Consider the following 16522-nt stretch of genomic DNA (forward strand, 5'->3'; position numbering starts at 1 on the left):
ATCTTCCTCCCTATGGAGGCACCGTGAAAACCATGGAGAAAGTAAAAAGAAAACATAAACTGGGGTCTCCTTCAAACGAAAGGAAAACAACCCCGTACATCAAAAAATATTATATGTTTTATAGCCCGGTAAAAATATCATAGGAAAGTATATGTCTGAGACTGTATGATGTGGCAAAAAACTGAAAACAAAGCTAAGTAATGTAAAACTGGAAAATACATATATATACAGAACTATATATATCCGCTACAAAACTGCTGTCATAAAGAGAAAGAAATACTGTGGTCAAAGAGACTGTGCATAAGGAGCCATATTTGATATGACTGACTGCCCCTGTCTGATCTCCTCTATGGTCCAGCTGCCCATATCCTGTTGTAAACCAGCCTTAGATAGCTGGTCTGCTTCCTCATTCTTGTCCCTGTAAATGTGGCAGATAGAAAAAACATTAAAAGATGCCTTTAATAAAGAAATTTCTTCAACAAGAGTCCTCAATATCTGATTTTGACAAGATGCCTTTCCATTGACCCAATTTATGACATTTAGAGAATCCCCAAAAATCTGGATAGTGTTTATGTTTCTGTGAAGAAGCCAGCATAAGAGGTAGCGCAGAGCAGATAATTCAGCATAGTTATTAGTGCCTGTACCCAGCCCAACAGAAGCTTTCAATGAGTGTTCCGGATTGATATGAATACACAGGCCAGCTCCAGCCCTATTGTTTTGTGAGGCCCCATCAAAGAAGCCACATGGAATGCCTTCCTGAATGTTGATTTGATTTTGTTTTGGTTTAGGATTTTTAGTCTCAGGGGGCGGTAATGCAGTGTATATGGCAGCTATGTTAATGGCAATGACAGTAGAAGGGGTGTCCTTGTCTTGGAAAATACTTTTATTTCTGGCAAGCCAAATTCCCCAGCAAAAAATCAGAGGCAAATTTCTCAAGTTTCCCTCCGGAAAGTCTTGCCACCATTTCCTCCAAGCAGTCTCCAATGAATCATGCCCCCACTGAGCTTTTATCTTGAGCAGCACAGTGACTTCCTCCCAAATCTGTCTTGAGACAGCACAAGTTATGAAGAGATGATTAATGGATTCTTCTTCTGACTTGCACAGGGGGCATCTACCTGGCCCAACTAAGAACCTTGCCTGTAAAATTTCCCATGTTGGGACCTTCCTTTTTAAGATACACCAGAGAAAAAGCCTGGCCTTTGCTGGGCTTTTGAGTTTCCAAATATTTTTGGCCCACCAATCCGGAACTCCCCAGCCTTTCTTTCCCATTAAGAAGAGGTATCCATCTTTTGGTGAGTATTCCCCTGATTTACTCTGAGCCCACATTAAGCAATCAGGTTCATCTTTTATCCTGACATTTGAGCGTTGTAATTCTTTGATGTATCCCTCCCACTCAGCCTTCCATCTGGCATTTATCCCCAGATCAACATCATCCTTCCAAGCCTGTCCCCAAATAGTAGACTGTCCAACCTTCTCCACCTGATTTAAAGCTGTAATACCTTTACTATCCAAGTGTCTGAGAAGCCCTGGTGATAAGGCAAAATCCTCATTGCATCCTACCCATGGATCTCTGCCAATCCTGACCAGTCTTCCATCTCCAACTTTCCAAGCTAATCCTTGTTCGATCACAGAGAAGGCTTCCACCGTGGCCTTCCATATGGCTGATATATTTTTTATCTTCTTATTTTGACTCCGAATCCAGTCTTCCATAGGGATGGGGTCAATGTACTTCCTTTTCACCACTCTAGTCCATAGATTTTCCATAGTTATTAGCCTCCAACCGGATTTTGCAGCTAAAGAGAGACTAAAATCGGGGAGTCTTTTAATGCCCCATCCTCCCCATTCTTTTGGTCTGGCCACTTTGTCCCAGGCTACCCAAGGTAACACTGAGGACTCCTTTGAACCGGCCCATAAAAATCTACAACATATTCTCCTGATTTTCTCCAGCACACCTTTGGGGATCCAAGTCAGGGCGGCCCAGTAAACCGGAATGGCTAGAAGAACTGATTTAATAAGAGTCAGCCTCCCAGCTCTGGATAACCATCTGTAGCTCCAATGTGATATTCTGGCTTCAATCTTAGCAATGAGCCAGTTCCAGTCCTCTTTTTTGTAGCCTGCTGGCTTTAACCAGAAACCCAAGTATTTGAAAGGAATATCCAGGGGCTGTATGGGAAAAGGGAATAAATTTGCCAGACTATTCCTTTCTCTTCTTTCAAAATCTGCCACACATGCTTGGGACTTTCTTGAGTTTATCTGCATTCCAGTGGCTTTTAAAAAAAGATCAAAAATGCATTTTAACTCCTTTAGTTCATTGGAGGAGCCATTAGTGAAAATCAAAATGTCATCAACAAAAAGAAGGTGAGTGATGAAGAGATTGATTGCTACCTCGATACCCTTTACCTTCTCCGCTCTTCTGGCTTTATGAATCAGTCTACTTAGCCCTTCTGCCACAAGAAGAAACAGAAGAGGGGATAGAGGGCAACCTTGCCTGAGTCCTCTCTGACTGTTGAAAAAAGAGGATGCTGCACCGTTTACCAGAACTGCAAAGCTGACATTTGTGATGCACCCCATGATCCAGCTAATAAAGGAGTAGCTGAAGCCTAGTTGTGTCAACAACATCCGCAAATAGAGCCAGCTGATCCGATCATATGCTTTTGATAAGTCAATTTTGAGCACAACCCCCTTCTTTTTCTTCAATCTGATACTATGTATAACCTCCTGGGCTACACCAATGGCTTCATGAATTTGTCTTCCATCCAGGAAGCCAAATTGTTCCATCGATATATTTTGAGATAGGATTGGAGCTAATCTGAGGGCAATAACCTTTGCAATAATCTTGTAGATGCAGTTACACAAAGATATTGGTCTGAAGTCTTCAAAACTTTCCGGATCATCCTTCTTCGGAATAAGAGCAATAAAAGTTGAGTTGAAAGGTCTATAGATTTCCCCTTTCTGTCTCGACTCTTCCACTACTTCAGTAATTTCAGTTCCTAATTGATCATAAAAATGGAGAAACAGTTCTATAGTCCAGCCATCTGGGCCTGGACTCTTATCCTTGCCCATGAGCTTCATAGCTGCTTCAACCTCCTCCTTTGAGACCGGGATTGTCAGATCTTCTGCTTCATCAACCTCAATGAACCTAGGAAAACTTTGCACCGTTTGGAAAACTTCTGCAATAGTAGCCTCCCCCGAATCTGAGAAAATGTTCTGAAAATGTCTTTTTCCTAACCCAGAAATCTCTGGGAAGGAATTAACAACCCTCCCTTCTTCGTCTTTAAGTTGCCAGATAGTATTTGCAGCTTTCCTACCTTTTGCAAAGTTATGAAAAAACCTAGTATTCTCATCCCCATATTTTAACCATATTGCTCTACTTTTTATCCTCCATTCTTCTTCCTTCTCCAAAAGAATTTTATTTTGTTGCTTCTCCAAATGGAGGATTCTGTCTTTGGAGGTCTGTGAATGATAACCATCTACCTCCATACTTTCCAACTGCTTCAGTTCCTCCCTAATTTTAACCATCTCCTCATTTTGTTTCAGTTTTTTTTCCTTTGCCCAGGAGATTGTGGCTTTCTTCAGTCTTTTGAGATTCTCCATGAACAAAAAACCTTTGTCCTCATCTGTATTTTGAGCAGGGTGAATCCAAGTAGCATTAAACAGATTACAGTATGAGGGGTCTTGGAGCCAAGCAGGATTGAACTTAAAAGGGGCAGGAGGTTTGGGAGGAGGGAGGGAAAGGTCTAGAAAAACAGGGAAATGGTCCGAGTTTCCTCTTTCCTCAACCCACTGTCTGAGCATGGGAATTTTGGTAATCAAAGACTCAGCTACCAAGAAGCGGTCAAGTCTTTTTGCAATGCGATCTTCACCAATTCTTCTGTTTCTCCAAGAAGGCTTTAGTTTGATCGGAGAAGGATCTGTGAAGTTATTATCCGAGATGAGGTTAAGGAAGAAATCTGAAAGAGGGTCTTCTCTAGCAGATGGTCCCCAAGCTTCAGCTCTGCCTATGGAAAAATTTAAATCACCACCCATAACCAACGATGGGGTCTTCATCACAGATTTCGACATCAGATCTTCCCAAAAAGGTTCCCTGCCCTGACAGGGCCCATAGACATTTACTAAAGAGATAGGAAAAGAGAAATCAGGGGAGATAACCTCCATGCCCATAACATTTTTCATCCCCCATTGGTTTATGACTTTTACCCGTCCTTCTTTGATTCCAATAGCAATGCCCCCCGAGTGACCAGTGGAGTCTACAGCAGAAAAGATCCACCCAGGCAGAAGAGATTTTAGCATGGCTTCAATCTCAAGGGCCCTCCCCAAAGTTTCTTGCAGGAAGATAACATCTAGATTAGAGTTATTTATCCACTCTTTCAAGGCCAGTTTTTTAGGTTTGCTGGCCAAACCTCTGCAATTCCAGGAAGTCAAGATCATTTTATAACACTCTCAGGGGGATGGGCTGCTCTAAGAACCCCCGGAATAGAGTATTGTTTACCATCTGCAACATCAAGCTTAGCTTTAAGTTTAGCTTTGGACATATCCGATTTCCTACCTCTCTTATTTTTAGGGCAACTTTGAGAAGAGGTCTGTCCCAATCCACCTAAAGTCCCTGGGTCACTATGTTTCCCTCCCATAGATCTCAGGTTATAAGGGCAGGATGATCGAGGAGCTGAATGTGAGAGGGGAGGCCAATGATCTTCACAGTTTATATCCAGAGCTGGTAAAGCATCAGCAATAGTGTCTACATTTGGGGATATTGAAATATGATCAATAAATTCATCAACATTATATTCTTGTACATGACAATTTGGAAACGTAACATGCGAAGGAACAGAAACATGCTCGGGAAAAATATGAGAGGAGAAAGGGGTCCCTGACATACCCTTTTCTTCGTCTTCGCGTTGATCTTGTTTTGCCGGATCTGTCTTGACTATCTCCTCCGCGACCTCCACTTCTTTGTCAAGTTCCTCCACAGCAACCGCCGGGCAATTGACGATTTCCGGAACTTCCTCATGATTCGGAACAGCTTCACCCGCAGGGTCCTTAACAGTCCCCTCTGCCTCCATATCCTCTGCTCCTTGCATCTCCGGAATTTCATTTTCCATGGGCATCTGAACAGGGGTTTGAACATTTCCTCTGTTCGCTGAAGACCGCCGGAAATGTCGCCTTCTTCTCAGCTGTGGGCAATCTTTTGCCAGGTGCCCATACTCATGACAGAGATGGCATCGGAACGACAGATATTCATAGTCTAAAATCTGCTCAAAAACGTAATCCTTATACTGGAGATTTATTTTTTGTGCCAAGCCTCTGCTCGGGTTAAGGAGAGCCAGGATACGCGCCATCGTTCTATCCTTTGTTTTCAAAAAAGTCATATCTGCCTCCATATACACCCCCAGCCTATTACCAATGGATTTAAACACTTCTTCAGTCCACAGGAAGGAAGGTAAGCCCGGGACTCGAACCCACACAGGGAACTCATCCGTTCTCTCCTTGAATGCATCAAACATGGGAGTCCATTTCTTTAACAGAATAGGAATGTTCCCAATATGCCAATTGCGCTGAAAAACCCATTCTGCCGAGTCTTTATCTACAAAACTGAGCTTAAACCAGCCCTTCCCTAGCACTTGGGCTTCAAACTGTATCGGTCTATCCGTCAAGAAACAAGATTCACCCCATACTTGCAGAAATTCAGAAGAGTATTTCTTACCTCGAGCTCTGCCGACCAAGGTGCAGTCTGCGACAGCTAGGGTTTCTTCGATAGACACCTCCATCCCAAGGACCAAATTGCCTTCAATCTCCTGAGATCCAATGGGTCTTTGCGGTTTCCTCTTTGCCCCTTTGAGTCTTAAATCTTCCACCGGAGCACCATAACCCCCTCGACCATCATTTCTTTCTATATTTGCCTGCGAGATGTCCCCAATAGTTTCTATCTCCGGCTGCGCCGGGTTCTGACTCGCCACTCTTGCTTCAAGGTTCCCTGAGGGTGAAAAACCCTTTGCCAGTCCATCAGCTCCTGCCCGCTCCCCAACTGGAAGTTCTCCGGAGCCGTTTGCAGAAGGCCCTTTTGAGGAGAGGGATTCCCTTGGCAGAGGAACCCTAGTAATTGAAGGAAGACCCCCAGAGGCCCTTATCAGACTATTACCTGCAGAAAGCCCTAAATTGGATAAATCTTCAAACCCCTTGGAGGGCGGAAAACGCGGAGGTGCTTCTTTACCCTTTGGGTCTATGGGCAACCCTTCCTCTTCTGCTCCTCTGGGAACAAAATCGTTGCCAACCTGCTTGGAAATGGCCGCTATGCCTGTATTATGGGCCGCATTGCCCGCATCTTTGTCTACTAAACGGAACAAAGGAGTATCAAACTGATTTAACTCCTCCAGCCTAGACAGTTCGAACGCCCCAAAATAATGCTCCACATTCTGAGCGTTGGTATCCTTCCCCCACATGGACAGGATGTCCTCAAAAGCTGGGTCCAGGTCTACTAATTCTGCGGGGTTAACCATAGTTACTACCCGTTCCCAGGAAAAGCAACAGTCGGTGGTCAATGGTGGTAGCCTTCACGGTTCTTGTGGAGGAAAACGTAAAAATGCGAATAATCAGACTGTAAAAAACAGTGTTATGGTAAATCATGAAAAGACAAAAGACCTGGCCCGACACCAACTTTTACCTCCATCTGCCAGTCATCTAAGAACCCGCGCCGGCAGCTGTTCTTGACCCACTGACCTGCTCTACCTACCCATGGCCCTTGCGAGGTTCCGACCTGCTTCCTGGTTTTGAAACCCTAACCAGCTCCATCGCCCCGTTATCAATCCACCATTGCTAGCTCTCCTTTATTTTTTATTTTTTATCTAAACGCATGAGATAATTGTATTGTAGTTTATATATATATATATATATATATATATATATATATATATATATATATATATATATATATATATATATATATATATGGTTATTTTCATATTTGTTTTGGGCCAACATTAATTTTTTCTATTTTCATTATTATTATTTATTGGAGAGACGAACATAAACATTATTTAGATTTATAATTTTTCTTTATTTTATTTTATTTTTTATTTTTTATTTTTATGTTGGTCGACATTAGTTAAAATTCAACTTTGTGCACGAACATACTTAGACACTGGGGTCATGTTTGGCTGTAGAATGTGCCTCTCAGTGCAATTACAGGGTTATATTTGATAAGGGTGTCTATTCTTGAGATCTAGCATAGTTGTAACTTTGTAATTTTTAATTATTCACTTCAAATTCTACTCCACCACTAATTGGATTTGAGATTAGTATTACGCCTATTTTTCAGATAATTTTTTTTACTATGTATCCCTCTTATGTATAATGGACAATCATTTTGCTTGTTTCAACATATGCATTTATGGTACTTGTTGGTGTACATTGACATTACTTAGCTTTAGTTAGTTTTAGTGCTTGCATGTGGTTTACATGCACATTAGCATAGCATAAAACACACTTAGCTTTAGTTAGCTTTAGTTACTCTTAGTGCGTGCATGCAGTTAAGTTTAAATTAGTTTATTTATATATTGGTTCTCTTATCAATATTGAGATGTCAAATTCATTCCCTCTTCCAATTTTCTTTTCAATTCTCGCAAGTTTATGTAATTATTATCCAACTAGGTCCTTACCTGTGCTCTAATAATTTTACATGGTATTAGAGTTGCGAAATTCCTAGAGAAGGTGATCCAAGTGGATGTTGGTGGCCACCCTCCTATTCCACTTGGAACATCACCACTGTCTCTTTCAGTTTTTCAGTTTCATTAATTGTAGCACAATTTACTAGTTTTTGGCATTTTTTCAGGTCCTAAACTTCCGGAGTTGTTTTGATGCCCTAAACGACGTTTGTTTTAGAAAATTGGGGCAAACATGGGCCTTCAATCAATGTTTTCCACTCAAAAGTTGTATTCCTTAGATAGATCTTTAAACGAGGTATTTTTGGGTGTCAAATGGAAATTGTATGCCAAACTTATGACCCCCAGAAGTTGATGTACCAATTTACCTAAACGAGGCCCATAGTTTTGGCGCTTCATCACCTAAGATTAGGTTTTTGGATGTTTATGATTTTCCATTATTTCTCAATAATAAATAGGCCTTCAAGCCTCATTTTAACACAGTTCAGAGGCATGTAGCTGCCACATCTCTTCTCAAAGATAAGCTACCATCACCCAAGTTAGTCTTATTTCCATTCTGTTTTTAAGCATATTTCAGTATTTGATATTAATGAAATGAAGTGTTATTTTTGTTGCATCTCTGTATTTATGGTTATATCTGTAATTTGTTGCGTTCTTGTTTAAGTTCGGATCAAAAGGTGTGTAGATTTTAACCCTGTACATAAATTACTTGCATACGAATTCTAAAACACATAGAGTAAACAATGCAAGAGCATAACACATAAAACACATATACACAGATATTTTCCCCTGGATCCCAAAACCAGGACTACTAGCTTGATTTTTCATTATGTTCCTTTCAATGTTACAATACATATTTATACATGCCAAAGCATACAATACCATGGACCGAAAACCATCGCGTCCAATACCATGGACCGAAAAACCATCACGTCCAATACCATGGACCGAAAACCATCACGTCCAAAAAAACATATGCGAAAATCAGGCACAAAACCATAGGTGGGTCCGCCCAACCTAACATAGGTTCCAAAACCAAAATTTTTCGGGGCACTGCCCCAGACCCCATAAAGTGGGGTTACGGGTGCCCTTCAAACCCCCTGTTAACTATGTGGAAAGAATATAACACAACCCAACATTCTCCCACTTGTTGTTTTCTTTCCACAGGGGGCCACAAGAGAGCTTAGTCATTTTCCCAGCCCTAAAATGCCCATTGTCTCTCTACACCAAGAGAACTTCTCAGAGCTCACAGATTTTGTCAATGCATCTGCAGTATTCTTCAAAGTGTCCACCTTTACTAGCAACACCTTTTTGTCTTCTATCATATCCCTCACAAAGTGATACTGAACATCAATGTGCTTTGTCTTTGAATTATATGCAGGGTTCTTTGCCAAGAAAATTGCACTTTGGCTGTCACAGTCTATCCTTATAGCTTCCTGTACTAACCACATACTTGAACACAATCTCTGCAACCAAACTGCTTCCTTGCTTGCATGAGTGGCTGCCATGTATTCTGCCTCTGTAGTTGATAGTGCCACTACAGATTGTTTCTTACTCATCTAACTAACTGCACCTCCAAATAGGTTAAACAAATACCCACTTGTAGATCTTCTCTGATCTAGATCTCCAGCCCAGTCTGCATCAACAAAGCCACGAATATCCAACACTCTGTCCAATCCTGGTCTTCCTTGGTAGCACAGACCATAATCACTAGTGCCACGCAAATACCTTAAAACCCGCTTCACTGCTATCCTCCTTTCCTAGTTTTGACATACACCTGCTCAATACTCCCACTACATGTGCAATGTCTGGTCTAATACAAACCATTGCATACATCAGTCTACCGACTGCACTTGCATATGGAACACAGGACATGTCCTCTTCCTCTTCTTGTGTCTTGGGACATTGTTCAGCAGATAACCTCACACCTACAGGAATAGGAACCTTCACCGGTTTACTATCCTGCATGTTAAACCTCTACAGTATTGTCTCAACATACTTCCTCTGGTTTAACCAGAGCTTCCTCTTTGCCCGATCTCTTTTAATTTCCATGCCCAAAATATAGTTTGCAGCACCAAGATCTTTCATGTCGAATTTGGAGGACAATTAGGTCTTCAAATCCTGGATAATTTCTTTGTCATTTCCAACCAGCAACATATCATCCACATACAAGACCAGATAAATAACACGGTCACCAATTAATTTAAAATACACACAGTGATTTGCTTTGCTTCTGGTGAAGCCAAGTCCCCGTATAAATGTATCAAATTTTTGATACCACATCCTTGGTGACTGTTTTAATCCATACAGAGACTTTTTTAACTTGCATACCAATTCTTTCTTACCCGTCGTTGCAAAGCCTTCAGGTTGCTTCATGTAGATTTCCTCTTCCAGATCCCCGTGAAGAAATGTTGCCTTCACATCCATCTGTTCTACCTCAAAATCAAAAGCAGCAGCAACAGATAAAAGTAATCTAATAGAAGTTACCTTGGCAACAGGAGAAAAAATATCACCAAAATCAATTCCCGGCACCTCGGAATAACCTTTTGCTACCAACCGAGCTTTTTATTTCTCCACTTTTCCTTCTGCATTTGTCTTCTTTTTGAACACCCATTTGCTGCCAATGGGTTTCCTTCCAGCTGACAACTCCACCAGATCCCAAGCCTCATTTTTGTGCAAAGATGCCATTTCATCAACCATGGCCTCTTTCCAGAGTTTTCCATCCTCTGAATCTACTGCTTCCTTCACAGTTTTGGGATCATCGTCAGTAATAGATAAAGAAAAATTTGAACAGAAAGTAGATGGACTATACCTTTCAGGCTGCCTTCTTTCTTGAACTGATCTTCTCACAGCTGGAGTTTGTGGCTCTTCATCTTCTGATTCCTCCTCTACTGTAGAGTTTGATTCTTCCTCCTTTAGCTCAAACTCTATCTTCTCAAGTTCCTTTTGTTGGAATTCATGTTTAATAACATCTTTCACCTCTCTGAACACCACAACTCGGCTGTACGCAACCTTCTGTGTGACTGGGTTCCAAAGCTTATAACCCTTTAAACCATCCTTATACCCAATAAAGATGCACTTTTCAGATTTACTATCCAACTTGGTTCGTTTCTCCTTTGGAACATGTACATATGCATCACATCCAAATACCCTTAGATGTGAAAGAGAAGGTTTCTTACCAGTCCATACCTCTTGTGGAGTCTTATCCTCCAATGCTGATGAAGGTGACCTGTTGACCAGGTAACATGCAGTATCCACCGCCTCTGCCCAGAATTCTTGTCCTAACCCGGCACCATTGAGCATGCTTCTTGCCCTTTCCATCAACGTCTTATTCATTCTTTCTGCAACTCCATTTTGCTGAGGTGTATATGGAGTAGCCTTTTGTCGTGCTATACCACACTTCTTACAGAATTCTTCAAATTCCTCACTGCAAAACTCTCCACCGTTATCTGTCCTCAGCACCTTTGTCTTCTTCTCTGTCTGGTTTTCCACCAGAGCCTTAAATTCTTTAAACCTGTCAAAGACTTCATATTTCTTCTTAAGGAAATATATCCATGTATTCCTTGAGAAGTCATCTATAAATGATACATAGTACACAGACTTACCTAGTGATGGAACCTTCACAGGTCCAAACACATCACTGTGCACAAGTTCTAATATCTGTTTCACCCTCTTACTACCAAAGGGGAAACTCACCCGATTCTGCTTCCCATATACACAATTTTCACAGAAATTAAAATCCAGAGAGCTATTACTCATATCTTCTACCATACCTTTACCATGAAGTATCCGAAGACCTTTTTCTCCAATATGTCCAAGCCTTTGATGCCACACCATGGTCTTCTCTCCAAAGACCACTAGAGTTTCTGCTCCACTTTCAGGAACCACAGAACTATTTCACCCATCAATAACAGTGCTACCTTGCAGCTTGTATAGAGTTCCAATCTGAACTCCCCGCATCAATACCAGTGCTCCCCGAACCATCTTGCAGGTATCCTTCTCGAACACTGTTTTTACACCTGCATCATCCATCTTGCTAACAGAAATCATATTTCTGGCTAATGTAGGAATATGTAGAACACCTGGAAGCATTCTAACCCTTCCACCTTGCAACTTCAACTTTACTTTTCCGCGACCAACGATTCTAGCCTTCCTGTCATCCCCCAAGAAGACATCACCACCATCATATTTCTCATACTCGCAGAACCACTCTCTATGGGGAGTGAAGTGAAAGGATGCACTTGAGTCAATCAACCATGCCTCATGATCTACATGTGTACTTGAAGAAGCCAAGTACACATCTCCACCTTCATCTGAGGTGGTTTTCGCCTCTGCAGAGGGAGCCTCATCAGATCCCTTTCTTTGTCAGGAGCTTTAGATTTACAGTCCCTTCTGTAGTGCCCTTCCTTTCCACATTTCCAGCCCACCACCTTTACAGGTTTTCCTGGAGATTGAGATCTCCCTTTAGATTTAGATCTCCCACTCGATGACTTATTTTTGTTTCTGTTCTGAGTCCGCCCTCGTACAGACAAGGCATCACCATTTTGGCTCTCCATATTTTTCCGTCTCATCTCCTCCGTTAGCAAGGATGAGACTATTTCATCAAAATGCAAGGTAGTTGCATTGCTACCTATTGCAATAACCCGACTATCCCACAAATATGGTAGAGAGCACAACAAACTGATGCACTTATCTTCATCTGAAATTTTAATATCAACAGATGCTAACTGACTTACCACAATATTAAATGCATTCAGATGCTCTGTCACCGAGTCTCCATCTTTCATGCTCAGGTTATACAGCTTTTTCTGCAGGAACAGTTTATTCACCAGAGACTTAGATTGGTACAAAGTCCGTAACTTGTCCCACAAAGCCTTCGCCGTAGCTTCCCCTGATACATTCAGTAATACTGAATCTGAGACACACAATCATATTATACTCTTTGCCTTTTGATCCAACTTCTTCCATTCTTCATCGGACACTCCCATTGGTTTAGTACCCAGATCTACCGCGATCCACTAGTCTTTAACCACCAACAGATCCTCCATCTTGAGTTTCCACAACTCAAAACTCTGAACATTAAATTTCTCGATCTCTATCTTTCCACTGCTCGCCATCTTCTTTCACCACCATAATCGATCTCGCAGATCTCCCACTGAACAGGGTCTACCGCAGGCTCGAGCGAAACCCCTCAACAAAACAAAGGCATCCCCTTGAAGCCAAAACAGCTCTGATACCAAATGTAGGATTTAACCCTGTACATAAATTACCTGCATACGAATTCTAAAACACATAATGTAAACAATGCGAGAGCATAACACATATACACAGAGATTTTCCCCTGGATCCCAAAACTGGGACTACCAGCTTGATTTTTCATTATGTTCCTTTCAATGTTACAATACATATTTATACATGCCAAAGCATCCAATACCATGGACCGAAAACCATTGCGTCCAATATCATGGACCGAAAAACCATCGCGTCCAATACCATGGATCGAAAACCATTGCGTCCAAAAAAACATGTGCGAAAATCATGCACAAAACCATAGGTGGGTCCGCCCAACCTAACATAGGGTCCAAAACCAAAATTTCCCATAAAGTGGGGTTACGAGTGCCCTTCAAACCCCCTGTTAACTACGTGGAAAGAATATAACACAACCCAACAAGGTGCATGAACAATATTTTGCAGGTTTGAAGATCAAAACATTGGAAGCTGCTAGGAGCTTTGATTTGTAGATCAAAATATTGGAGAATTGTCACAACTTCCGAAAGGTAAAAGAGTGGAGTTTCCATCTTCAACTATTCACACTTCATACCAGGTGCTAGTGGTTGGAAAACAAGTTCCCAATTTCCACCTCCAAGATGCATTATTATGCTACCTGGGCCACCTTCGTGTTCCTTCAAGCGAGTGTGCCAAGATGATTTGGGAGGTGCACTTCATTCGGGTCACAGGACACTTCAATGTGGAGAAAATTGTGATCGTACTATAGAAGTACTTTTATTGGCCAAAAATCTAACAGGATGTTGGAAATTATATCAAATCTTGCATTGTTTGTGCCATCACCAAGCCAACCATCGAGAAGTAAGGCATATACACTCCTCTACCTACTCCCAACTAGCCCTGGGAATCCATCTCTATGGACTATCTGTTTGGCCTCCCTTCTACCAAGCATGGTAAAGATTGTGTATTTGTGGTCTCGGACAAATTTTCTAAGATGACTATATTTGCGGCATGCAATAAGAGTATCAAAACAAAGGACACTGCCAAGCTCTTCTTTGAATGCGTGTGGGTACATTTTGGGATCCCGCAGACCATTATATCAGATCGGGATAATAGGTTCCTGAGCACATTTTGGTCGAGCCTCTGGACACTATTGGACACCAAACTCACCAAGATGACTACATTCCATCCCCAGACTAATGGCCAAACACAGGTCATCAACAAGATGATAGTACACATGATCTGCATGTACAACTCCAAGCCACCATGAACCTAGGATGAGAGTTTTCCCTATATGCAACACAACTATAACAAAGCTCTCCATGTCTCAATTGGTCATAGTCCCTTTCAAGCGGGTCTGGGATTTTAACCATTGTGTTTTATTGATGTCTGCATGCCTCATGTGACTACACAGACAAAATCCACACATGTATAGTTCGAGGCTGATAAAGAAACCATGTTTATTGAACTCATCCAACACATCCTCCAGTAAGTTCATGACATCTTGGATAAGTCTAATGCCAAGTACAAGTAGTGACATGATCAACATTAGGTGCCACACAAGTTTCAGGTGGGTGACAAAGTTTGGTTGCATTTGCAGAAAGAACCCCTTACCGGAGCCCATCGGAAGCTCAGGCCACTCTAATATGGGCCTTACACCATCACCAAGATTGTGGGAGACAATTATTTTGAGCTCAACATTCCCCCTCCTTGGCCTACACCCAATGTTCGATGTGGACCACCTTCAACCATACTTTCCACCATTATTAGACACATTAGACATTGCAAAACAACTCACACCAACAAAGATAAACCCAGATTGTATAAAATAGGACACAAAATATTGGATCATGGACATGTAGGTCAAGAACACTCATTGACTAAAAATCTAACTGTATTAGGTTGTCAAAGTTGACCAACTCCTGCACCAATGCAAGTGGCTCATCAAGGACCAAGTTCAGCAAAAGTTTCCCCATCTCATGGAGACACTCAACGCAATGGGGACCATTGCTTCCTGGGGGGGGGGGGGGGGGGACTGATCCAAGTGGATATTGGGGACCACCCATCTATTCCACTTGATTGTTTCTTTCAGTTTCCCTTATTGTAGCATAATTTACTATTTTTGGCAGTTTTTTGGGTCCTGAATTTCTAAAGTCATTTTTTGGAAAACAGTCAAATTTTTTAACCTATAGCAAGGGTTTTTTAGTCAAAATTTGTATTCCTTGGATATTTATTTCTAATGAGGTATCGTATGCATCAAATGGAGATCGTATACCAAATTTACGACCCCGGGAAGTTGATGCACCAATTTACCCCAACGAGGCCCACCAACTTTTGGTGCTTCATCTCCTAGGGTTAGGTTTTTGGATGTTTAGGGTTTTCCATTGATCCTCAATAATAAATTAAGTCTTCGAACCTCATTGTAACATAGTTCAAAAGGCATGTATCTGCCACATTTATTCTCAGAGATAAGCTACCATCGCCTAAGCTAGTTTATTTCCATTGAGCATGTAAACAATTTTCAGTACTTTGTTACTAATGAATTGAAGTTTTGTTTTCGCTGTATATTTGTGTTTTTGTTCATATCTCTATGTCATTTCGTTCCTTCATAAATATGGATCATCCATATCCATGCATTTAAAACAACAATGTTCATTTTACCAGGGATGTCTCATTCCTCGACATGAGAGCCATATGCATACACTTATCTTTGATAGATTGGTCCAAACAACTAAGATTGGGTCTCCAAATCTCTACCCAACATTAGACACACTATGACCAAGTCCTTCTTGTATTAGTGACCCCTTCCAGAGCTTGAGGATAAATGCTTAAGGGATTAAACAATTTCTTCTAGCTGGAACAAGGAATCCACAGAACTATCGACCTCCACCAACTACATCATTTTTTCAATATCTCATAGGGAATCTATAGGTCCACCACCTCCACCCTGTATCTACTCCAATAAGAATTTCGGCTCTACCCATACAGGCTAGACGAGGGAATCTAGAGGCTCACTAGCTCCACCCTAAACTGAATGAGGGACTTTAGAGGCTTAACACCTCCACCCTCAAAAAGTCCTTAACACAGTGGTTCCACTCAATCCTGGGAATCTAGAATCCACTATAAAAGATAGAAAACAAGCAAAGGAGGTCTAAGGAATTCTCCTTGCTAGAATCCAAGGAGCAAGCCTCCACCCAAGATGTCAAGGGAATCCAAAGAATACCATCTCCACCCTCTAGTCTTACAGGGAATCAAAAGACTATTTTCCTCACCTGGAAGATATTCTTCTACCTCCCAATGGTAATTGAATCGTTGATATACTCCTTGCCTTCTGGTAGTGACACAAAGCTATGTGCTCTTTTCCTCTTGTCATATGATTAATTTCCTCCTCTACAGCACAACGAATGCTTCTATGAACCTCTCCCTAAGGATTTCTTTCCTTTTTTCGTGTTTCCCTGAGCTTATTTCTCTATTGTCTTACATTCTCTCTATTGTTCTCCCCTCACTACATACTAATGCTCTCTTCACAAATGCCTCCTCCCCTTGCAGTGCGATTCTCGATACCCCTTCCAGTTCCTTCCTCGTGGGCCCTTTCTATCATGTTGCAATAGTTTTGATTACGTGGGCAGGCATTCTTATCG

The sequence above is a fragment of the Pinus tabuliformis genome, chromosome 3_1 (assembly GCF_031772625.1).
Source record: "Pinus tabuliformis cultivar Carrire ecotype Pingquan chromosome 3_1, CPIR1, whole genome shotgun sequence".
Taxonomy (NCBI): Eukaryota; Viridiplantae; Streptophyta; class Pinopsida; order Pinales; family Pinaceae; genus Pinus; species Pinus tabuliformis.